The sequence below is a fragment of the Heterocephalus glaber genome, unplaced genomic scaffold (genome assembly GCF_053883595.1).
Source record: "Heterocephalus glaber isolate CG9 unplaced genomic scaffold, H.glaber_assembly_v1.0 deba00000122, whole genome shotgun sequence".
NCBI classification, from domain to species: domain Eukaryota; kingdom Metazoa; phylum Chordata; class Mammalia; order Rodentia; family Bathyergidae; genus Heterocephalus; species Heterocephalus glaber.
The window spans coordinates 15715613-15741102 of NW_028258138.1; the positions used below are offsets into that span (position 1 = coordinate 15715613).

General features: G+C 33.3%; 1 long non-coding RNA gene across 3 annotated transcripts in view; it reads right to left on the reverse strand.

Annotated features, from left to right (window-relative positions):
• The window catches only part of LOC110348643 (uncharacterized), an 81871-nt gene that overhangs the window by 18932 nt on the left and 37449 nt on the right, over nt 1-25490 (reverse strand). For 2 of the 3 annotated variants that reach the window (XR_002394054.2, XR_015452153.1), the window contains one exon: nt 17534-20402. This is a non-coding gene — a long non-coding RNA (uncharacterized LOC110348643). Of the gene's footprint in view, nt 1-4935; nt 5001-17533; nt 20403-25490 lie in introns of those variants that run through there. The other variant, XR_015452154.1, reaches the window with a different exon arrangement.

Sequence of the window (25490 nt, forward strand, 5' to 3'; positions counted from 1 at the left end):
GGGAAAAATAAGAACCAAGAGAGTATGTAAAGGTCCTATCCCCAATGAGGAATGTCATTATATTGTACTCCTAAAATATACCAATAAAAAGATATACAAAAAAAGAAAAAAAAATGTTATAGTGCTAAAAGCCATAAAATATAGCTAAAAATACTCTCATGAACAAAAATACTGAATTCTTACTGTATGTCAGAAAGATATATAGGGTAAAAGTGTTTCTGAATTGCATAAAATAACATAAGGACATTATAAAAACATTCTAATCAAATAAAACAAAAAGTAGCAAAATATATGATAAAACAAGTATACATGATGAATAAATATAGAAAAATATTTAAATGCAAACATAATCCTGGGAATTACTGCAAAAAAATTTCTTCTCACTATTTATACTAACATCCTGACAGGCCTAATAACTGATATTATCCAGGGTGTAGAAAGTGAATATTCAAAACTATTGTTCAATTGCAAATGGATAAAGATTTTAAGAGCAGAAGAGATGATGTCACAATATTTATTAAAATAAATATATTTGTTTTTAGCCCAAATTTTGTACTTCTAGGATTCTATTCTATAACAATCCTTACACATGTATGGAATGATGAAATTACATCTGTGATTATCAGGGACTTATTCAATGGTAGCAAAATAGTGACCTCTGAAAAGGAAATCTTACAGAACATGTGTATATGCAGAAGTATACACAAAGGTATTAGAAAAAGTGACCTCTGAAAAATAATGCTTCCTAGTAGAAAGGATGAGAGAAAATAGCAAAACCAATTCGAGAAAGACTATCTCTGCTCCCCATGCCTTTGATCTTGAATTGGTCTTGAATTTGGCCCTGGCTTGATGCATGGGCTTTGGGGATGGGAGGGAGAGCCTTTCTCAGAGATTGAGGAGCATGGATCCAGCTTGTCTGGTGGTGACAGAAACAAGGAGGAGTTCTTCCACTGAACCTCACAGTTCCCAGGCAAATAAAGGTGAACGTTAGCTAGTCACAGCCTAACATGGGATATGTGAGCAGGAAATGTGGAGAAAGCAGAGAGTCAGTTCACATTGAGGCGATCCTCTTAAGTGAAATAAACAGGACACACATTGTGTACATATCTAATAGTTTCTCTGGCGTGAGAAGCTGAAAGTGTAAATAAAGATCAAAATATAGAAAAGGTAATGTGAAATAGGAAGAAAAGGGGCAAAGGGGAAGGAGAAGTGGGAGTGGTAGGGGAAAGGATAGAAGGGAATGGAATTAACATGAGAAAATGGAAAAATGGAAACAAATAGGGAGGGATGGAGGCATTGAAGGGAGGGCAGGGGAAGGGGGAAAAATGAGAACCGAGAGAGATTATGTAAAGGTGCAAATATCCAATGATGAATGCCATTATATTGTATACCTAAAATACATCAATAAAATTATTTTTTAAAATTTAAAAAACAAAAAAGAGAAGAACTAATGTGGATGTGTTTGAAATTATATCAATCAGCAAATATCTTTCAGACTGAGGGAAAATATTCCAACTTAGGTACATAGGGCTGGGGATTTAGCTCAGTGGTGCCTCCACCTGCTTCTCAAGCACAAGGTCCTGAGTTCGATCCCCAGAACTAAAAAAAAAAAGTACCCAATTTAAGTACATAATAGAACTAGTTTGATAGGTAAATTTCCCACTCTTCTTGCTTATTATTGTGTTTGCAAGCCTCATTAATCTGTTAAAGATGTTACATATGTGACTGCTAAAATCTGACAAAATAGAAGTCGACTATCTACAATCCTCATTTTACCTAAAATAATCCGCTATTACAACTGAATAATAATGGTTTAATTTTGAAAATGTTCAAAATGTATAGCTGCTGAATTTATAAATAAATATCATAAATTTCAGATATGAGGCACAAAGAAAAATAAAGTGAAACTTTTTTTAAGGAGATCTAGATTTTACCACAATTTGTAGATATTAACTTATCCTACTATGAGAAAAGAAATGAATTAATTGTATTATTTTAAAAATCAGTACTATCTTTGCCAGTCTATAATTCATAAGCATTGCTAAACTACCAAACTGGCACTGAAAGCAATTGGAAGATTTTATCATTGCTCACATGCCCCCATGCTATTCATAGTGAGTTTGGTTTCTCTGACAGTTTATATTTTCCACTATTCATGGTTGTGATTCCATTTACTGATTTAGTATCCATCACTCAATTATTCTAAGCACATATGATGTGATCACCATTATGTGAGGTATAGTTCTTACCATCCACTGGGTAAATACTGACCTGGGAAGACGAGACATGAACATATGAACTGAGCAATATCACCAGGCAATGAACAGTTGGGTTACATTCTCTTAGCACACATGGAGGGCTACTGTGGGGAAGTTACTGCAGCCATCAAAGTGACATCACATAGATCCTCTCCCTACTTGCATTCAGTTGCCTCAGCAATGAATTTGGAAACCCATTGAAATATAATCTTGATTCTAGACAAAGGGTTGGAATAGGGATTGGATGGGAAACTAATTTACCTTGAAGCTAGATCATCAATTTGATAAAGAAAAGAGCTTACATATAAACTTGTTTCATTTTGGCATGACTATCATAAATCTTGGACCATAGAATTTACATAACTCATATCACTGATCTTTATCATACAGAGCTGTGAAATCAACATTTCAATCAATTTGAGAATATTTCCATTGCTCCGAAGAAATCCTGTACCCTTTCCCTTTCTTTCCCATCTCTCCTAGCCCTGGGAAGCCACCAATCTATTTCATGCTTCTATACATCTGCCTTTTTGGATTGTCTGCCTTCACTTAGCATACTTTTAAGGTACACTACTTCATTGCTTTTTTATATCAAATAATATTCATTTATGGGGATATGCAACATTTTATTTATATAGTTGTCAACTGATTGAAATTTGAGTTGGTTCCATTTGTTTGTTACGAGTAAAGTTATTATAGATATTCATGTACAAGTATTTTTGAGAACATCTATTTTCACTTCTTTTGGGCATGTCCCTAAAGTCCTACTCAATTTACAAAGTAGCTACATGCAGTATTTTAATTTCTACTGCAGATAGATATACAAGAGCTCCAATGTATCCATGTCTTCACATCCCTTTTCTTTTTATTATCAGAATCCTAAAACACATAAAGTGGTATCTCACAGTGGATTTTTTCTGATGGCTACGAATGTTAGCATCTTTTAGTTTGCCTACTGATTGTTTGCTCTGCAAGAATGTCTATTCTAATTCTTTCCTATCTTTTTCTTTTCTATTTTTTAATTTCACTATTTATCTCTATATTATTGCATTATAGGAGATATTTATATACAATCATATACTGAAGACATATGTCCCTTATTAAATATTTGATTTTAAAATGTTTTCTCCAATCCTTTGGGTTATCTTTTCACTAGTTGATAATATCATTTGAAGAGATTTAATTTTGAGGAAGTCCAATTTAGCTATCCTTCCCTTTTATTTTCTTATGGTTTTGATGTTATATTTAAGAAAACATTGTTTAATTTTCTTTATGAAAATTGTACCTATATATTCTAATGCTTCTATAATATTACCCATTACATTTAGTTCTTTGATTCCTATTGATTAGATTTTTTTTTGATATGCTATAAATTAAGGGTTCCATTCCATTTTTTATGTGGATTCCAGTTGTCTCAGCACTATTTGCTGAAAAGACAATTCTTACACTGCTAAATTTTTTTCAATTGACTGTATAAAGTTTTTTTCTGGACTCACCAACTGATACCATTATACATATACAACATTGTTTGATTACTGTAGTTTTATAGTAAGTTTTAAAACCAGGAAGTATGAATTTTGACTATTTACTCTTCTTTTTTGAGCTTGTTTTGTCTGCTCTTGATCCTTGAATTTCCATATGAATTTGAGGGTTATATTGACAACTTCTGCAAGTAAATCATCTGGGATTTTGTTAAGACTTGCTTTGAATATATAATCAAATTTAGAAATCAGTAGAATCTTAATGATACTAGTGCCTTAGCTATGGACATGGCTTGTCTTTTAAGTTATTTGAATCTTTCTTAGTTTCCTTCAACAACATTTAAGAGCTTTAGAGTCTAATTCTTGCATTTGTTTTGTTAAATTCATTCCTAAGTATTTTACTTTTTGATGTTATTTTTTAGTGGAAATATTTTCTTATTTTTTGGATTGCTCTTTTTAAAAAATTATTTTTCTATGTTGGCCTTGTGTTCTGCAGTCTTGGTAAGCTCATGTCTTAGTTTTACTCGCTTTTATAATTCTTTAGTATTGTTTGCATATAAGAGCATTTCTTTTTCAAATAGCGAGTTTTTCTCCTTCCTTTACAACCTGGATGGCAGACAAAGAGTTTGAATATTTCTTTCCTGATTCTTTAGTTTCTCACCAGGTACTGGCTGTACTAGCCATTGTAAGTCACAGTTAAATAGCTCTGACCAATTGCTGTTTTTTGTGTTGGTGCTACTAATCAGTTGTCTCTTTGTTGCCTTAGGCTCATGAGTAGTAATGGTTTCTTTCTTTTCCTAATCCAGCTCTTACACTTTTCTCCTAGCCTCATCTATACAATTGTGCTACATTAGAATCTTGATTGAATTATATTTTAGTTCTTAAAAAAATGTAAAGATCTATCTAGACCACAGTATGAAATGGTAAAATTGTTCATGTTATATTACTTCTTCTAAGTTTAGGAAAACTTAAGTATTGGAGATACTACATAATAAACTATTAGAAATTTGCCTTTTCTCTAAGGATTTGGAAATATTAATGTAAAAGTTAAGGGTGTAGACCAGTTGTAGAACCCTTGATTAGTGGGTACAAGGGGCTCTGAATTCCATTCCCAGTTCTGGGGGGGGGGGTAGAGAAAGAAGGGAGAGAGAGAGAGAGAGAGAGAGAGAGAAAGAAAGAAGGATTAGAAATATTACCTATGGGCCGGGATGTAGCTCAGTGGCACCATGCCTGCCTCCAAGCTCAATGTCCTGAGTTCGATCTCCGGTACAAGAAAAAAATAAAAGAAAGAAATATTACCTATGTAACATTTGTACATGGTACTGGGAATCTTTGTTCTGAAAAATTTTCTTATGTTAATGCAAATTGGGAATTCAAAATGCTATAAAAAGCATGAGTAAAGCTACATTTGCATTTTGGGAGTTAGTTGGATGTGTAAGACAAATACAATAACTGGCTTTAGAATAGTAAACTCTTTTTTCAAATTATATATTCGTTGCAATGCTAATTATATGATTTAATATTATTTGACAAACAAAAATGTTAGACTTGAATAACTATCAATGAGTAATAAGTCAAGACTTCATATTAAAGTATTACTTATACTTCAATATTCTGAAACCTATCAGCCAGTTTAACAATAGCTTTTATTGAAATTCATCATAATTTTCAAAGAAAATTGGGAATATAACAGATCTTCTTTTCCTCTCATTGTGTTTAGTGTATTAGACATAGGCAGTTATTACATGCAATAAGTTTTAAAAGAAAAAAGGAACTCATTGTAAAGCTACATCTTAGGTGGAAGAAATACATATTTTAATATGAAAATATTAGGTTTATTTTTCAATTCCTTATATTCACTTTTATTTAAAAATCTAAGAATAGTCAATATTATAAACCAAAATGTTTGAGATTAAATAGGATTTTACATTTGAAACATGTAAATTTTATTAGAGTCTCAAACCCAGAAGGAGGACATTTAGCCATATAAGGTGAATGTATTCACTTCTTATGTTGGTCCAGCACTCTTCCATGTAAGGAAGTCAGGTTCTCCAGACACTGTCTGCTTTATGGAATTTACTACATTTTTCCACTATTCTACTAGCAGTCAGTTTCATTCCTTCCTTTCCCATAATTCAGCCTGCATGGATTTGTTACTAGTCTGTAGAACATTATCCTTCAACATATGCAGCCAATTGTACAGGGTCTGTATCCTTGTTGCTTTGATCTTTCCAAGTTAAACTAATGCAAACATCACTATTAGGGATCACTTTGGAAGGATCTTAAATCATGAGCAATTCTACCATTTTATGTTAGGAATGATTGTCCACAGAAACCAGGAAGGTGAGGATACATAAACTCCTAAGCCCATGTAGGTCCATCATATGAAGTTTGTATGGCCTGAACACTCTTAATAATTTATGTCTGTAGGTAATAATGAATATAGATCACTTTATTGCTTATCAAATGGATTCTAGACACATTATTTTATATGCTATCCACAGTCTTCACTTAAGGAACAAAACTAGAATTGCAAAACTTCCCCACAACTCATATTCCCTCACTCATACCATTCCAAAATCCATTGCTAGACCATCCACCAAGATTTGCCAAGTAACAGCCTGCTGAATTTCTGTGTCTCCATTATATAAGTGAAGGGGATGGGAGAAAATGGAAGGGATAATTTTAAAGCAATAATGTGCCTGATATTCATCCATCTATTAGCATACATGGAGGAAAGGAAGGCATTTCCCTTTTAGCTTAAGTCCAGTGAGTAGACAGATTTTAGGAAAAGAGGAAGAAAAAAACCAGCAACAAAAACACAACACACCCAAATAAAGTCTCTGGGACTTTGATTTTTTTCCCTCAATTTCCAGGGAATCTGAGTGTATTGTAGCTTAAAGGTAAAATAAGCTAAACTTTTATGGTAACAGAAGAGGCAGATTTCTCTAGAACAAGTTGTAAGAACATCCTAGGCTTGTTATTGTTGTGAGGACATTTATCAAGAGGATCATCTACAGGTAAATGTTACCCCAAGGAAAGTGAAAGATGACCTGAATTTTAATGATCAGCTTCAAAGAACAGTGGCTTAAACACCCCAGAAAGAATCTCTGAGAAACTTTCAATACTATCTCACTGGGGCACAAGTCCGCTTTCAACAGTCACCACTGATGAGAGTACCATTAGCATCCTGCAGTTATACCATACACCTAAGCCTACATTCAATAGTATTAGCTCACCTGGTCTTCTGGTAGCCTAGGCAGCAGAGGTTTGGTAAGGAGACAGAAAGAATCTCTTCTGTTACAGGCTCTTAAGGATGGGTAAGCTCAAGTTAGGCAAACAAGAAACATTAAGTAAATAGCTGTTTGCAATTTGATTTCTTTATATTGCATTAAACAGTAGTTTTTAGGTAGAGTAGAACATTTAATATTAATCATTAACCTTTTCTCTGTGTTCTGCTAGATATTTTATTGTGGGATAGAGAAATAGAGTGAAATTGTTTTTTTCTACAGACTAGTGCATCTGTGTTACAGACTATGTTATAGAAATAAGGCCTTCACATCTAAGTGTTCAGGAAAGCACTTATGGACTCCCCACTCCCAGTATAAAATAAATGTGTTCTTTGGCACTTACAAACAAAAAGGAGCAGCAATATATTTTTATTTATATATCAATTCATCCTTAATCAGTTATTCTATGTCAAAACTGTCAAACATAAATGATAGCTCAGCCCAGGTTTATTTTAACTGAATTATTCTACAATTTGAATCCATTGTGAGATGTACATTTTAACAAAATAAGGGATTTGTCTTTGAAACTTACATTTGATATGTTCATAACATATACATTATTAAAACTGTTATTTAAGCTTTCTGTATATTTAAAATTAAAATTTCATTGCAAATAAAATAGAGAAAGTAGAGCAGATACAAAAGTAAAATGGTAACTTGAGAGCATTTTACACAGTATCAAGACATGAAACCATTTTAATAAAGGGCTGAGTATGTCTCAGGCATCTTAGTAATGTGCTATAGCTTGTTGTCAAGAATTAGGAAGCTCAAAAATTTGATCCCATTTCTAGCTGGCAGCTGTCAATGTATATTACCAAGCATGGTCCTAGTTGTGTAAGAGAAGAAAAAATGAAAGCAATAGGAATTGCAATGAAGTGACAACTGAAAAGCCAAGCAGCACAGACATAACCCCAATTTTATCATTATTATTTCATTTAGATATAAAATTATACTGCATATTGCTTTTACATCTGTTAATCTCTTAACTAAAAATCTATTCCAACATTTAGGATTATCAATCAAAAATATTTCTTAAGGTACTTTCATAAACCAGACAGTGTATTCAACCTATAATTCTTTCACTATTTGAAGTAAGGTTTAACCAGAAAGTTTACATCGAGTTAAAAAGTGACCAAATATTTAAAGTGACCCAAACCGAATATGCTTTGTTTAGTTCAGGTCTGTTAAACATCAAGGGTGGACTTGCCAACCTTGCAAAAGTTCAGCACTTAAAACGGCCAGCTATCTTCTGCTGATAAATAAGGGAGAAGAAAATAGGACATTTTCAAACTAAATGATCCTGGGGAGGTGAAGGAATGAGCCCTCTTGAAGCAGGTCTATAAACACACACACACACACACACACACAGACACATACACATACACAGACACACACACACACACACACACCCCTCTCCATCTTGCTCTGCCTGTCCTCATCTCCCTGTCTCACTGTCTCTTTCTAATGTGTTCAGGCTTGCATGTGTGTATACACACACACACATACACACCCCAGGTCACTTCTCAGGAAATAATTGCAGCTACCAAAATGTATAATTTAGGAAAATAAGCATGAAAGAGAATCAATTTTAGTGGCAGCAGAATAATGGCTCTATTACTTGGCTTTTTAAATTGGACGCTTGGGTTGGAAACAAAGGCTCTAGTAGAGAAAGGCTTTAATAATCACCAACCTTCTCCAGGCAAGGGACAAAACAATCACTGTGGGATTTCAAATCTGTCAGCAATCTCTCCTGTAGTTCACTCATCACTAGGCCCCTGGATTTAAAAAAAAACCACTTCAAAGACCACAGGGAAACCCACCTCTTCAACAAAACTCTCCTTTGAGCCTATGTGGAGTGATTGTTCTTTCTTATTATTCATCCCAGAGGATAATTCCAGAATTTGCTGATACCATAACCTTCATCAATAGAGTCTGCAAATCTAAACACTTATTGGCTGATTTTCTCCCACTTAAAATGTACAGAAAGTTATTGTGATTCAAGTTATGTTTTAGGTGTTGATTTTTACAAAGACCTACATTCAAGAGATAAAAAGTTTACATTGGCCCATGTTGCAGAGAAAAATACTCTCTGTAGTAACAGAAAATTAAAAGGTAGTATTTAGTAGTAGTTGCCAGATTTCAGGGATTTCTGATCTATTTGCATAACATACAACCTAAGAATCCACAAAGTATATTGAAAATAGATTGCCATAAAATACTTACCAACTTTCAAATTGGAGTCAGGAATATAATGTTTATTATTTATTATTGCTTATTTTTCTCTCGCCACCTTTCTTTTTTGTATTCTCAGGGAGCAATATTTGACCTAATTATTTATTTATGTATAACAGAAATGACCGGTAATTTGTCCCGTGACTGGTAGTGAACTGATCCTCGCCATGCAAAATACATGCTATGTGTCTTTCTGTAGTAGAGATGAAAAAATTTAAGTGTAGAGCAGATAAGTAGCTATGCCTAAGGTCATTCTGTAAAAAGGCCAGGGCTCAGCCACAGCTAGGATCAAATCCACCCTCCTCTTTGATCCCATCTCTGGCTTTGTGAACTCATATCCTGCCCTGCACCCCTAAGGCTCTATGTGTGTCGTTTACATGGACACAAGCAGATCGAGTACCAGATTCTATTGTCACTCATCAAAGCTGGCTGCAACATTCTTCTAGGCAGATCCCAAAGCTTGAATCATCAAGGACATGATCTATGACTCAAAGCTTAGCTGGTGCTTGTTTTATAACTTTTTTTAAAAAAAGAATCTACACTGGTAAACTGGAAGGATCTAAAATTTAAAGAATTTTAAACTGTGAAATAAAGCCAGAGATTTTAATATCATTATTTTAAGTATTTGTGTACATAGAGCTTGTTGTTACACAAAGTATGAGAAGAAAACTGGAAGAGTTTATTCATTGTTGCATCTGATAATGATTGCCCGCTTGATATCTATCAAAACTAGGCACTGTGTACAGGCAAATGAGGTTTCCCAAGCCCCAGTGAGCCCAGGACTCAACACAGAGGCAGATCGTTATTGTCTGACACTTAGACTGAGAAATAAAAATGATTAAGGAAGTAGTATTTATTAGTAATGGCCAGATGACTCCTCACCTTTGGAAGTGAAAGATCCTTGTCACTTTTCCCACAGTGTTAGAACTAAGGACTCCCGAACAGCGTAGGGTTTTTTTCCTCTCTCCTCTTTGGCACTTGTTAGTCACAGTTTCCACAGATTTTCCAATTCTAACCACTAGATGGCATGCAAAGATCATGAAGTAGAATATCTTGGCGCTTTTTCACATCAATCATTACAGATTTTGTGAACTTCAACATTTAAGGTGGGTTGGGAAAATAAGTGCCAGGGATTAGGGAAAGAGGTCAGTACAATTTATTTTACAAGATATATGGACACATTTCAAGGCAAAAACATATGGAATGAAAAGTGCCACCTCCTCTCCTACAAAATGTCAGTTATTTCAGGAATCTGAACACTCAATAAAAGCAGATTCAAGGGAAAGATTCTAAAGCTTCCTTGTATCAGTAATCTTATACTTTAGTCTGATTCAAGCAACAGGGAAAAATAAGTGTCATATAATAAGGAAAAAAGTGACAGGATTTGGACTCTGGAAGCTTTTGACTTAAATACTAGCTTATGTATGTGCTAATTGGGTAGACCTGGTATAATATTTAACTTTTGTGAGTAGTATGAGAAGGATACTTTACATGAAATGAGTATAAAATTTTAATGGAATACTGTATATAGATCTTTTGGAAGAGTTCTTAGCATATATTTAGTATTCAGTTAATCTAAGCCAATTCTTCAATTGTGTTATCATTGTGCAAATTTATAATAAAATTATGGAACCTAACCAGGGAACTTATTGGGATTGGACAGTTAAGGTTAATTTACATATTAAGCCAATAGTGAGCTCAACCTTGAGGAATTGGTAGCAATTCTTCAGGAGGGGAAAGACAGGGATTCCAGACCCTGGAAATGGTGTGTACAGCATTTGCTTGGTCAGAAGCAGCTAGCATGGTTCTTTTGATAAATGGCAATTCATGTTTGCTAAGTTGAAATTAGGGTGAGTAGTGGATCAATAATAAAAGTAGGGAAATAAGTTTTCCTTTTTAGCCTAACTGGCAGTAAATCAAAGGTTCATGTGAGCCATTCTAAAGAATTTAGGAATTTTTTTGTACATATAACAGAGTGTTTTTGAATAATTCAGAATTAGATGAGTCACAGAATCAGATACATGTGTAATATGGTTTTCCTTGCTTTCAGTATCTAAGCTGTGTGGGAAGGGTCTAAGGTTGCTAACTGAGAAGCTGCTTAATTGATTTTAGCAGTGGGGTAGGGTTAACAGAAAGGCAGCCCTAGTGTTAAAGATAACAATATAGAGGTGGGGTAAATTCCAAAAGTTCTAGAAATTGAAGAAAATTTGGTGCGGAATTCAACATTTTTGTTTAGGGAGTAAGTAGGAAAAATACTAACTCAAATGGTGAAAAGGAGACTTTACTGATTTAAGGGTAGATAAGATGAATACCCTCATCTGTTGGGAACTGTGAGTTTACGTCACAATTTCTGAGGATAGTTGAAGTAAGTTATAGGTTTGGAAAGTTTCAAGTGAGAACTGAAGCTACTGAATCAGTCTAGGTGCTCAAAAATGAATGTATTAGATGGAAAACAGATGAACATCTGACTTTAGGTACAAGACTATTTCAGAATTGGGAAACTGAAAGAGGGTAAAGATTCTGCAAATACCTGTTTTGGTATAAAAGCAAACAGGGAATTTCATAATCATTTTTTTATCATATGTAATTCAATATGCCTGCATTAGTGGGAAGGGGGAATTAGAAGATATAAAAAAAAGAGAAAAGAGTACCTACAAAAATTCTCAAGAAGGAGAAAGGAGATGGAATCTAGAGCCCAACAGGGGTGACTGAAAAGATAAATATCCTTCCAAACATATAATTCAAATATAAGTAATAATAAAACAAAAGAAGTGTAAAGATGCCCCCAAACGTTTGGAGAAATAAAAAAACTCACCATTCTATAAAATCATATTTGAATAAAGAGAAAATTTATAAACTAGAAAACACGTTTTTTATTTCTAAGAACCATACTAGATGTAAAATACCTCTATGTAGTACATGATATACATTTAAATACGTGTATATGCATATATATCTATGTGTGTGTATATATATATCTTTAAAAAATAAAATCATAAAAATATTCCTTTATACAATTTTTTTTTACATCAATAAATTCTGGAAAGTCAAATTGTAAGATAGGCCAGTTTCCTCAAACACCTAAATATTTCACTTAAAATAGGTTTCAATTTTATTTCTTTGAAGAATTTTAAAATAATTTTTACATTAAAGTAATTTTGAAAATGCTATATTTACAAAGATTATGTTGAAATTACTACTCTAGAAAATAAAATTAAAATTCTAAAGATGACATTTATATCATACAGCCTTATCATTAAATAGTACACTAAGAAAAGCTTTGTAATTTGCAGTTTGTGATATATCATGTAGGCTAGAATGAGGAAGAATTTAAGTATGGCAGCAGAAGTTAATATTTCATCAATAAAGTAAGAAGTTGAGCTCAGTAATTTTCTTTTTAAGTCTTCAAACATTCCTAGCTTTTAAGACTGGTTGTCGAGACATTTTTCAAGTCATAAACATACTTGATGCTTTTCATAATTCATATAACTGAGTTATTTTATAGGATTGTTTATAATAACCACATTGACCATATATTTGCTAGCAGTATTTTACTTCCCCAAAGTAGCATATTTGCACCTTACATTCATGTTATTAAGGATTCTGATGGCAGCTTCTTAAAAACATAAGGGGGAAGGAAGACAAACAGAACTGATTTTATTTCTACTCAGAGTTTGATTTCAAATATGCACACTCCAGCTAGTTAATACTACACAGGGATTTCATTGTTTATTTTCATAGTTGCTGCTTTATTTAAAATTTTGTCTCTAAAGTTTATATTTGGCAAGACCAATAATCAAAATAAGCTGGTTTATGTTTTTGTTACTCCTTCATGTTGATGTGTGCATATGACTGTGAATGTGTATGTTTTAGTTTCTAGGGGCCTGTTCAGATGAAGGTACAGTTTATGGACACGTGACAACCCATGTGGGAGTGTTTATATACATGGGGTGGAGAAAATCAACTGTGCCCAAATCCCAATTTAAATTATTTTCACCTTAGTAATGTTAAAATTTGCACAACTCCTTGCAATTTACTCCCTCCTTTTCTCTTACACTGTTAGCTCAGAAAAGCAATTAAATTCAACTCAGGTGTATTTATTAATAAAATTCTTCAATTTCAGGGTTTTGAGAGTCCCTTCTCCTTATAAATTTCCACAGTAAAACATTTAGCTTAGTAAGTTATGTGTATCTCGATGGTGATGTTGTTATTAGGAAAAAAATGAGAGCACTTGGTAACCATAGCAACAGAGCTGTAGCCAAAGAAATATGAACTCTTTTTCCTTGAAGAAATTAGATATTTTCCTTGACTGGTCCTTACAGATCCAAGTCTAGAGGAGAAATGGGATTTTTTTTAATGCTCTCTATTTTAGTCTTTTTTGGGGAAATTGTTTGCACAGCCACATCTGACAAAATAAAAGATTATGCTGGAGGCTACAGAAATAGAAGTGCTCCTGTAACCTGCCATCCCACAGACCATGTTAGAGTAAGCAAATGCAGTTGATTCCCACTTATCTAAAGTTTAAGCAATGATGCTATTCTTTTTTTCTCTGGCAGATATATGAATATTCTGATTATGAACATTTATTACAAAAAGTTACTTCTGGTATCAGTCATTACATCATAATTCCTTCTTCTGTTCATAGTTTTAAGCAAATTATTTTCACTACAAAGTTTCTGAGATATTATATGACTATTAATTTTCATCTAAATCAGAATAAGTTTTGGCACAACTTTAAAGTTGAATGTATATTATTTATTTATAGAGTCTTTAAAATTATGATAATGAGTAAGATGAGCAACAGGCCATCATCAGCTTGTAATGGGGATTCCCTTGAGGTGGACTCATGGAAAAGCTGAGCCAACTGAAGTGTGTGGGTGCGGGGTGATGCAAGGGGATAGCTAAAAAGAACCATAGAATAAAGCTAAAGTGTTAAAGAGTACTCAAACAAGACTAAAATATTTCATGAATATGTAATAAGGTATCAACCCTAAGCTTATATAAAAAGTGGAGAAGGGATCTAGATGTAAGTAGAGGAAAGGAGTAGTGAGATGGTAGAAACTTTATGGGGATCCTATGACTTTCTTTAAAGGTTTGATCATTTCAAAATCTCACAGGATGTGTAAAACATTGAATTAAATAGAATATGTAAGTCAACATAAAATACTCATTTTCTACCCATTCTTGATATTGTAAAATTTAAACTCTATTATAAATACTATATAAACCCATGAATATACATGTATGTACACATCACATACACATGCAGAGAGAGAAGATGGAAAAAGAGGAGGGAGAGAAGGGGAATAGGAGACAGAGACAGAGAGAGAGAAAGGGAAAGAGAGAAGTATTGAGATTTGTCTATGTATAATGGCTTCTTGGAAGAAATAAGAATAAATTTTGTTTCCCTGTCTCTATAACCAAATTAAAGATGATGGAATGGCACACATTTGTGCAGTTTTTTGTTCACAATTGGAAAAAATAAACAAACATTGAAATATACAGGTAGTGTACTATTCTCCTCAATGAGTAAGACCGGGTGGGTTCCCATATACATGCATATTTTTCCCTCTGAGTCTTCTTTATTAAGATTTACTTTCCCATTGACAGACAACTTCATAGCTATATGATAGATAGAGAGATAGATGATAGATAGATAGTGGATAATAGGTGATAAAATTTTTTCAAGATGAACAACACAATGCTACTGCAATAGAAACTATTGAATAGAGTGAGAATGATGCATTATGGGTTTTCCTTTCAACTGGTTAACTGCCGATACATTTTTTTCATAAGGGAGCAAAGCCACATATATGATATATGTACATAGATATACATACATATATATGCATACATATACATATATATGTGTGTGCAGTGCATATAAATATGTCAGACAATATTTTAAGTGCTCTATATCTACTGTTGCATTTAAAGCACTCAGTGACATTGATGTATCTTTATCTTGATTTTAGAAATAAAAAAATCAAAGAAAAGCAGTTTGTGTAAATTTCTTACCACACAGCTTTTAACTAGAATCTTGGAATCCCAGCAGGATCCTCATCTCTGGTAATCTAAAATGTTTTAAATTCTCACTGATGCTAAAGGAAATTTTTCTTGTATACTGAAATCTGGGTGTATAATGAACAATACTAGCTCAAAGTAGGCATGTTTGAATTTGATAGTAATTATACTTTGTGACTGAAAGTTTAATTCAATTAAATTAATGTATCCATATAAAGTCATATTTAATTATATTTTGATGAAATTTAAAACCTAATATAATATCTCTCCTTCGTACTTGGAGGTGTCATTAATGAGACAAAGTATTTGATGCTGATAAAATTTTTCTATGTATCTCTAAAATGAAGTACACATACAAGATTCTAAATAATAATGAAAGTGACCATTTGATCAGTTTCAATGTTTGTATTTTAGATATTTTTAGTTCCTTAAGATAATTAGTATTTTAGGCTCTTTCATCAGTGTATTTTTAATTTTTTTCTGGAATAGTACATTTTTTAATTGATCCCCTTTTTTAGTACATAACGATAGCATTCATTATGGGGACTTGGTAGATGCACGTGAAGTTTCTTAATTCTCTTTTTAACTCTCTTCCCTCTCTCCTCCTTGCATTATATATATAATATAAATATTAAATATATTATTATATACCATATATATTGTACATTTTATTACATATTATTTTATATAATGTTTGTGTTATGTGATGATCACGTTCTTCCTAGAGACTTGGTGCATGTACATAGCACTTCACATTCCCCCTCCTTTTTTTTTTTGTACTGGGGTTCCAACTCTGGACCTTGTGCTTGCAAGTCAGATGGCAGAACCACTGAGCTAAATCCCTGGCCTTTCCTCCCCTTTTTTAATCACATTTCCCTCTCCTACCTCCACTTCCCTCAGTACATTTTATTGAAGTACAGTAGTGATACCTCTAAGAGATTATTATGTCATGGGGACCCCATCCCTAGAGTAAGAGAAGAATAATGTAGTTCTTCAAAAGCCTGGTTAATTTCCACCTACAGCATGTTGTCCCTGCTACTCTGCTTTCTCTTTCATCATGTGATCACTTGCCCACTTGCCTACCATTCTGCAGGGAATCCATTTGCCATGTGATGCAACAGAGGTGCTCACCAGATATAGTTTCCTGATCTGTCCTCTGGAACTGTGAGCCAAAATCAACTTCTTTTCTTAACACATTACCCAGACTCAAGCACAAAAAATGCACCAAGAGAGTTCCCATACATGCCAACTATAGCTTGCCCTATGACAACAATTTACATTATTGTGATACATTTGCTAAAAACAAATAATGATCACAGCACATTTTTATTAACTGAAGCCCATAGTTCAAGGAGATTTCCTTAGTTTTCTTTTAATCTTATGATATATTTCTTTTATGGATTCCATGCAGAATATGACACTAAATTTAATTATCATGTCTTCTTAGGCTCCTCTTGATTATGAAAATTTCTCCAACTTTTCTTGTTTTTGACCTTGACAACCTTGAGGAGTATTTGTCTGGTATTTTTGTAAGATGCTCCTCTGTTGAAATTTATCTGATTTTTTTCATACACACTGCTTATGGAATTTGAGGAGGATGGCCAAAGAGTTAAAGTGCCATTTTTGTAATATTATATTAAAGTCATGTATTATCATCATAAATTATTATTAATGATACTAATCTTGATCATCTGAGTTAGTATTTTTCAGATTATTCTTTAATACAATTATTTCTATATCACACTGCGTGGAAGACAGTCATGGTGTAAAGCCTACCCTTGACCAGGGAATTGTGCTACATGCTACTGAGGGAGAATTCAGAATTTTTCTGAATGGAAGATTTGTGTCTTTTCCTCCATTTACATATATATTCCATCATTTATTTATGTCAGTGTGAACTCACGACTATTCCAATATTACTTTATTTTGTTAAGTCAAATACAGAGATTCGGCCACAGAGAGTGCTTTCAGTTGGCTTCTGTGTCCTTCACATTTGTTTTAATTTGCAATTTCCTAGTAACAAATGATATGGAAGAACTTTTTATGTGTTTTTTTCCTTACTTGTATAACTACTTTGATAAGATATCTATTTAGAATTTTCCCCACTTTTTAATTATATTGTCTTATTGTTGAATTTTAAGATTATTATATATTTTGAATATAATGTTGTAATTAAAGTTAGTCTTTTACCTGGTTCTACTTGTCACCCTAGGCTGTGATTTTTATATCTTAGTGCTTTTTCTTCTTAGGTGAGAAAGGGACTAGTAAAAGGGTTTGGACATAGATAGGGAAATGAATTTTTCCCAGGTAAGATAAGTCACCAGGGAAAGTCATTTCTCCTGGAGTGCAGGCCTTACACTGATAGATGCTCTGGGCAATTTTTTTTTTTTCTTGGTACCGGGATTGAACTTGGGTCCTTGCACTTGCTCAGCCGGCAGCGAAACCACTGAGCTAAATCCCCGGCCCTACTCTGGACATTTTTTAAGGTGGTTATTTTCCCCTTACCCTACCACAGTCACCAAGGAGTTTCTTTACCCTTAAAGATGAGACCATTATGGGACTCCTTGGAGGAAGTATGAGCCCATCTACTTAAGTTTCTCACTCATTCTGTAGCCAAAATGCAGCAATTTATCAAATTTGCAATTTAAAATTATTGCTAAAAGCTGAGAATTTTAATTTTTTGGCCCCTGTGAGTGGATCTCTTCTTGACTGTGGAATTGCTTATCTCCACAGATATGAGGGGTTCTAGTTTCTCCTCAGTTCTTTGATAGGCCCAAGAAAAACCATTTCCTGTCTGTTGATTTGTTCTGTTTTTTTCTTGTAATAATGGTATGCATAAGCAAAAGTTAAATGTTTCAAAATATAAACAATACCAACATTAACAGAGAAAGACATATTTGTTATAAATAGACCTTAAATGAATACAGGTTGGATAGGATTATATATTTTATATAACTTATACATTAATAGCTTCATCTACACTCTATGTTTAAAATGCATCTCTATTTCAATAGGTATCTTTGAGGAGACTAGAAAGAGAACATTTACAATGGAAAGAACTCATAAAGAAGTTAATTAATATGTAGATAACATATTATAATATTGACATCTATGTACATAGAATGTTGTGTACCCTGATTGTGCTCTCAATTTCAAAGTTTTGACCCAAACTACTAACAAATCTAGTTCAGTTTTCCTTCCATCTTACAAGGTTTAAATTCAGTAAAGCGGCTAGAATGACTTCTACTACTCTTTGAATAAAGTCTTAAGGAATATTTTAAAGGTCTCAGATAAAATGGAAAAGTATCAATAAAAATGTGCTCACCACATATCAGAAAAAAGTAAGAGTTTTAAGAAATACTACATTAAATGTAGAATGTTTGATTGAGCATAGAGCATTTGTAATTTTATGACAAATGTGCAAAAATACTACAACAAAAATAAAGACATATAAAGCATAAAAAGTACAAAAGTCAGTCCAATATATATATTCTAAATGACATGCTATATATGATATATTATATATATAAATAATTGGAAAAAAGAAGAAAGTATCCACAAGTGTTTCATGCTATAGAAAAATCTGAAGAGAATGTAACTTTCAATGAGAGAAGGCATCAAATATCAGACAATTACAAGTATGGATAAGCTGAACAGAAAGAAATGTATAGGAAACCAAAGCAACACCATTGCAAAACTAATCAAATAGAAACCAATAAGAAACAGATTAAAAAAATGTGGAAAATAAAATTCACACCAGAGAGAGTCATGAGTTAATCTTAGTGAATATAAAGGGGAAAGAAATCTGGTATGGTTGTGCATGGCATTAATTCCAGCACTTGGAGGACCGAAACAAGAGGAGAGTGGCAGAAAATTTAGGGCCAGCTGGGATACACAGTGAATGCAAGACCTATTGGGAGACTCTCAAAATATATATATATATATATATATGATCTCAAGATATATATGTATATATCAAGTATATATATATACACACACATATACACATATATACAAAACGTATATATATACATATGTATATATACAAAGAAGTTATGTCATAGTAGAAGTTATATCTGAAATTAAAATATCTTGCCCATAAATATAAAGGCATACAGTTTTCAAGAAATTTATTATAATAGCCACTTTCTTAACATTCTGGTAAAATGATTGAATTTCAAGGATAAAGAAAGAATTCATCAGATATCCAAGAACTTAAAAAGGAGATAAATCTGGCTGGGATCAAATGCATCCAAGGAAAAATGAAGTGCCAGAAGATAACAGATCAATATTTACAAAATTATAAGGGAAAAGGTGTGTTTCAATAATATTATAACCAGGAAAGTTGTTATCCAAGTACAAAATGGCGATACTGGCATACTTAATCATGCAGAACCTCAAAAAGTCACTCTTCATCCTATCTTAGCATAAAATTATGTAAGAAATAAATGAAATATTTGTAAAACAACTTAATAATGCACATTAAATTAATATACTTGAAGTAAACTGCAATTAATAGAAATACTTTCTAAAAGGTAATTCAATTAATATATCAGCATAAAAATAATATATTACAAAGAAGAAATTCAATTACTAAGTATTAGATTGGTACTCTATATTAGCCAGTTTTCTCATTCTGGAACACAATACTTAATATCTACAACCTAAAGGAAGTAAAGTTTAATTTAATGACTATAGTTTCAGGAGAGTCAGTCCATGATCAGATAACTTCAAAGAAGAAACACCATGCCAAGAGAGTAGGGTGAAACAAATCTGGTAAGTTCATGGTGAAAGGGTAGGGGAAATTTTCCAAAGGAAACAGAGCCAGGACCATAAGTAGTACTCAATTTAACAACCCGTGATGCATCCAAAAACATACAGAAAGTGTCCTTTAATAATCCCCTGGACTTTGTTAATCTAAATACATCTCCTTCAACCAAATTTAATATCCAAATAAACACCATAATAAGTTAATAATTTCAACATTATACAGCTACCTTGCATATAAATAAAAACACAATAATGTCTTCTTCAAGGTCTCCACAGTTTCAGCATTATTTAAAATTCCAGGTCAAAATTTCCTCTGAGACCCCAGGCAAAGTCTTAGCTGTGAGTCTCTGTAAAAAACAAAACAAAACAAAAAAACCCTGTAATCTCAATGACCAAGGCAGGGAATCAACATTCCAGTTTCAAAAGGGAAGAATAGGGGATAGAAAAGAATAGGACCAGAGCAAGCCTAAAACCCAACAAGGAAAACATTAGATGCTGTAGCTCCATATCTGGCATTGAGCACACCCAGTGTTAAGATGTGAGTTCCAAAGGACTTGGGTGTGCTCACTCCAAAGCCTTGTTCTTGGGTTAGCTCTGTTTATAGATGGTAGCTTTACTCAGCAGACCATTCACATTCTTGGCATCTCCAACTTCCTGGAGGACTTCATTGTAACTTGCACTTCATTCCCACGTCTTCACACACTGGCATCTCAGGGCCTCCTTGCCTGGTCTTCCAAGCCTTCCTTTGAATTCTGGGTAGAAGCCTTTTTGACCCTCAACTCTTGCAGTATCCATGGCAGTAAAACCAATGCGATATGGATGACACCAAGATCTGCTTTCAGCAGGAGCAGTACCAGGTCCCTTAGGACCACGGCTATAGTGGTCTCGGAGTGCCTGGATGGCTAAGCATAATGAAATTAATACTACAGAACAAAATCTCAAGAAGATTTCTCTCAAGAAAGGGTATCAGGGACTCTCATCTCAAATGAAAGCTTGATACTTATGCCTGGTTGAGGTCTTGTTGATTTCTGTGACATCCTTAAGACATCTTTCTTTTTCCTAAGACATCTTTTCTTTTTCTACTTGGTTTCTTTTTGTTAATGGTGCTAATTTCTTCAGCCTCAAATTTGGTCCCAAATTTTCACATTGTTCATTCTGGGGCAATTTTAATATTTCCCCTAAATTTTCTGCTTTCCTTTTAGTCTCTGATTCTTAGTAAAAGTATGGGTCAAACCAGCCTGGCAGTGGCCATGCCACAGCCTGAGTTTTGGAGCATTTTGAAATTTCTTTTTCCAGTTTAACTAGTGGAATTCCCTTAATCTCAGTCTTCAGGCCATGGGCAATATATACACAAATTTTTGCTAGAATATAACACACATGACCTCTAGTCCAAGTACAAATGGAGTCCTCATTCCAAAATGAAATCTCCTGGGCTTGGCCTTTAATGTCTACATTCCTATCACCATTCTCATTTTCTGAGCTCTGAGGCAAATCACCCATCCATCTCTGTTTTGCATTTTAGGGCTTTTCTAGAATGTATCTCCAAACTTTTTCACACATCTGCTACAAACCAGTTCCTAAGAATTCTAAACCACATGGCCAGGTACATTCATAACAAGGACCCCATTCCTGGTACCAATTTTCTTTATTTGTTAGCTTTCTTTTTGCTGGGAAACAATACCTGACCTCAATATTTAATGGAGGAGAGACTTAGTTTAGCTTGTGGTTTCAGGGCATTCAGTCCATGAACAGCTGGTTCCAAGCCAAAAGCATTGTAGTAGGTTGAGCAAAGCTACTTAATTTTTGGTGTCCAGGAAGCAGAGCAGGGGAACAGTACCAGAAAGGAAAAGGGGAAAGTGACCATACATTTACTGGATTTAATGTCATGGCTCCATGCCCTACCAGAAACACACAGAAGTTTGCTTTACTAATCCCCTGGGCATTGCTTACACAATCAAGTTGACATATCATTATAAATTGTCACATACTTTGGAGTGTCGATTTGAACTTTTTCCATTGCATAGTTCGTATTATGTCAGAACTTTGCAAGACCTATTTTGTATTAAAAAATTAGTAATGCTCTATAATTCTTTGTAATTTGTTGATATAAGCATTATCTTATTTTAAAAATGTATAAAATTAGTGAAATTCATTGAAGATCTTAATTTTAGGAGAAATCTGTTTATGTAGTACTATTCGAATATAATAATTCTAAGATTCTAAAATGGTTCAGAAACAGGCGGTAGGAAAGCTCTTAAGAAATTGGTAAAGTGATGTGAAGAGCATCCTACCTACAAGGTAAGGCCTTATTTCAGAGGATATTTATTCGGAACCCAAATATTAAGGTCATATGTTAGTCATTTTGATAATCTCTGTCCTCTAAAAGCCTGAAATTCACATTGGACATTTCCACAGATGGCTTCAACCCAAGTTATCTTGTTCCAAGTTTTAGCACCATTATTATCTTGTATTGTCAAATTCCTGTGAAATTAAAAGGTCTTTTTGCTGTAGGGGTTTGTCCAAACACTGCAGAAGAGGTGGGACTACTATTGCATTTGGATGAATAGTTGAGGTTTTGATAGGCAGACACAGCTCTGAAAAGGATTAAATATTCAGAAACAGCTTAGGAAGGCACTGCAGAAAAAACAAGTCCATTCATGAGCTAGAAGGAAGGATTCAAAAAAGAAGCAGTAGGATATAACAGTGGAAAGGCAGGTAGAACTGAGTCCAAAAGTCAAGACGCTTGAGTCCTTGTTAAATACTTTGAACCTTTTAGTCCTGGTAGCTTAGTCCCTGCATATTTGTGTGCATATTGGGACCAAGAAAAGATCAGTGTTTTAGGGAACTTAACTTACTGGCAATGAATGAGCTTGGTAAGTAAACACCCATTTGTAAATTTTGAGTGTGACTGTATTTCTTTCAAGAGAATTATTTCTTCAACCACATATTAGATTTCCTATGAAAGACACATAGAATTTTTTTTGAGGGACCTATATGTTTAATTTTTTTAGTTTTAATTTTGTCATCTAATTTTATTATATAATTTTTAGTTTACTGACTAACATATACTCCTCTTTTCTAATATTCTCCAGTCTTTAGTACTTTTAAAATTTTTTCTGATGATGTCAAATTTTAAGTATTATATAATCTGTAAGTAACATATTTTGTGAAATATTTTAAATGTGGATATGTTTTTATAACTATTTTAAAAGTCTTAGTGAATTTTCCTACCTTTACCCCAAATACATGTGATCTTTTTATTATGAATATTTACATAAAAGTACCTATTTCTTGAAGATATAGTCTTCCATCAATTTGCCAACTCCTGTGCTACTGCTTATTTCCCTGGTGCCAAATAAAATTTGTGAGAGGTAATTGATTTGAACAAACTGGAGTCACTCATGCTAAAGTTCCATGACTCTGCTGAAGTTATCTCTCTTTCTGAGACACTGAGAGAGATATGATAGATAAATAGCCAAACAGGCTAGTTTTACCAGCATGAACATAAAGTTTCCACTATTTTAATACTTACAAGGAAAGTAACCCAATGTTAACCAGCACTAATTTGTTTTCTATATTATTTTGATTATTGTCCTTGCTCACACTCCCTTATAAAAACTAACTGCTCTATCATTCCCAGTGTAGTATCTATAATTTCTAGGTGACATGACACCAGATACATGAATTGCTAATACAAATCAATTCTGTGTTTAAACTCAATTGCTATAATTTAGTTTTTCAACACCCCCACGCACTGGGCTGTGGTTTCTAGCTTACTTTCCTATAGGGTTAAATACTTTTCTTCTCAGAGTAGAAATAACATCTAGGTGCTTATCAAGAAATCCACTCTTAGGTCATAGTACAGCCAAGTGAGTTAAAATGTCTATTTAAAAATCTCTTTCTATTATCTGAAGAAAGGTAAAAATATGAGAAGTGTGGTTGTGCTAGAGTATAGGTTTTTGAATGCAAATATCGTTTGTCTTGTTTATGATTATATTACCAATCACTAAGAGAGTACTTGACATACAGAAATTGTTGAGTAAATAAGTGAAAGAATAAATTAATATGCTGATACTTTAAGTATTTTGTAAATACAGCTTTTAATAAAGGATATGTAGATTATGACTTGCTCAAAATTTTATATAACACAAGCCCTAGACATTTCTTTCTCCAAAGCACTAAATTCAATGCGATTATATATAAAAGTTGAAGGTAAAACTTTCATTTTTCCCAAGACCAGAATAATTATGAAAATGCAACTTTCTTCAGGAAACTGCCAGGATCTTTTATTTTTGAGGAAGTGTTCTTTCTTTGTAATGACATAGTCACTGTCCTATTTACAGTATCTGTTCACCTGTCTGTCCCACTGTAATGTTAAAGTGGGCGAGGAGTCAAGAGTGGGGACTTTTTCCAATTATTTTTGAAACTTCAGGCCCAGGATATATATTTACTTATTTGTATCATTATTATTGGAAAATAAAATTTTATTTTATAAATATCATGATGGTATGTCTTCATACTTTTTATTTTGCTAATGTTTTAATCTATTGATGCTGCTATAATAAAATAGCTGAAACTGGGGAATTTATTAACAAAGTAAAACTTTGTTTCTCATCTTCCTGGAGGCTGAGAAATTGCAGATCTACGGGAACTTCTTTGAGGAACCTCAGATTTGGAATCTTCTTGTGACCTCGTCAAAGATGAAGTCTTGACACTTCCCTCTTGGGAAAAGCACTGTATCCTCACACAGAAGGGGCAGAAAGAAGGAAGTCCATTTCCTCAAGCTTATTTATAAGAACAGAAATCTCACCCGTGAGAGCTGTGCCTTAAACTCTAAATTAATTACTTACAGTTTAATTATTTCCCCATCTCAGCTCTTCATGCTCTCACATTGGCCAACGGGTTTCAATGTGTGAATTTTGAGAGAAATATTCAGATCGTAGCACTCAATTTGGTCATTGTTTTGGTATTACAACATGAAGTTTGAACGCTCAGTTTATCACTGCATATAAGATATACATTTTTATTACATTTATTTTATATTCACAATTATTATAATAATAACAATAAAACTGAGGAACAGAAAAATATATGTAGTATTTAAACTCTACCCAAGACTGTTCAGATATTTTTTTCACAATATTCCTTAAACAACTTAAGGATATCCTTAAACTTATCTTAAGTGTTATCCTTAAACATATGTAAATACAAAGATTAGAGCAGTTAAGTAACTAAGTTGTGAATCTGAGGCTGGATTTTGTGTTCAGACTGTAAATTTTAAAAAGTTTCTATTGCATGGTGTAAAATATTTGGTGCCTAAACTGAATGTTTGAATGCTTCCTTACTAGAAGGAATTCTAAAAATGATATAAAATTAAAAAAGAACAATGACTACTTTTCTGAAAGTTTTATTATGTTTCATGAAACAATGATAAC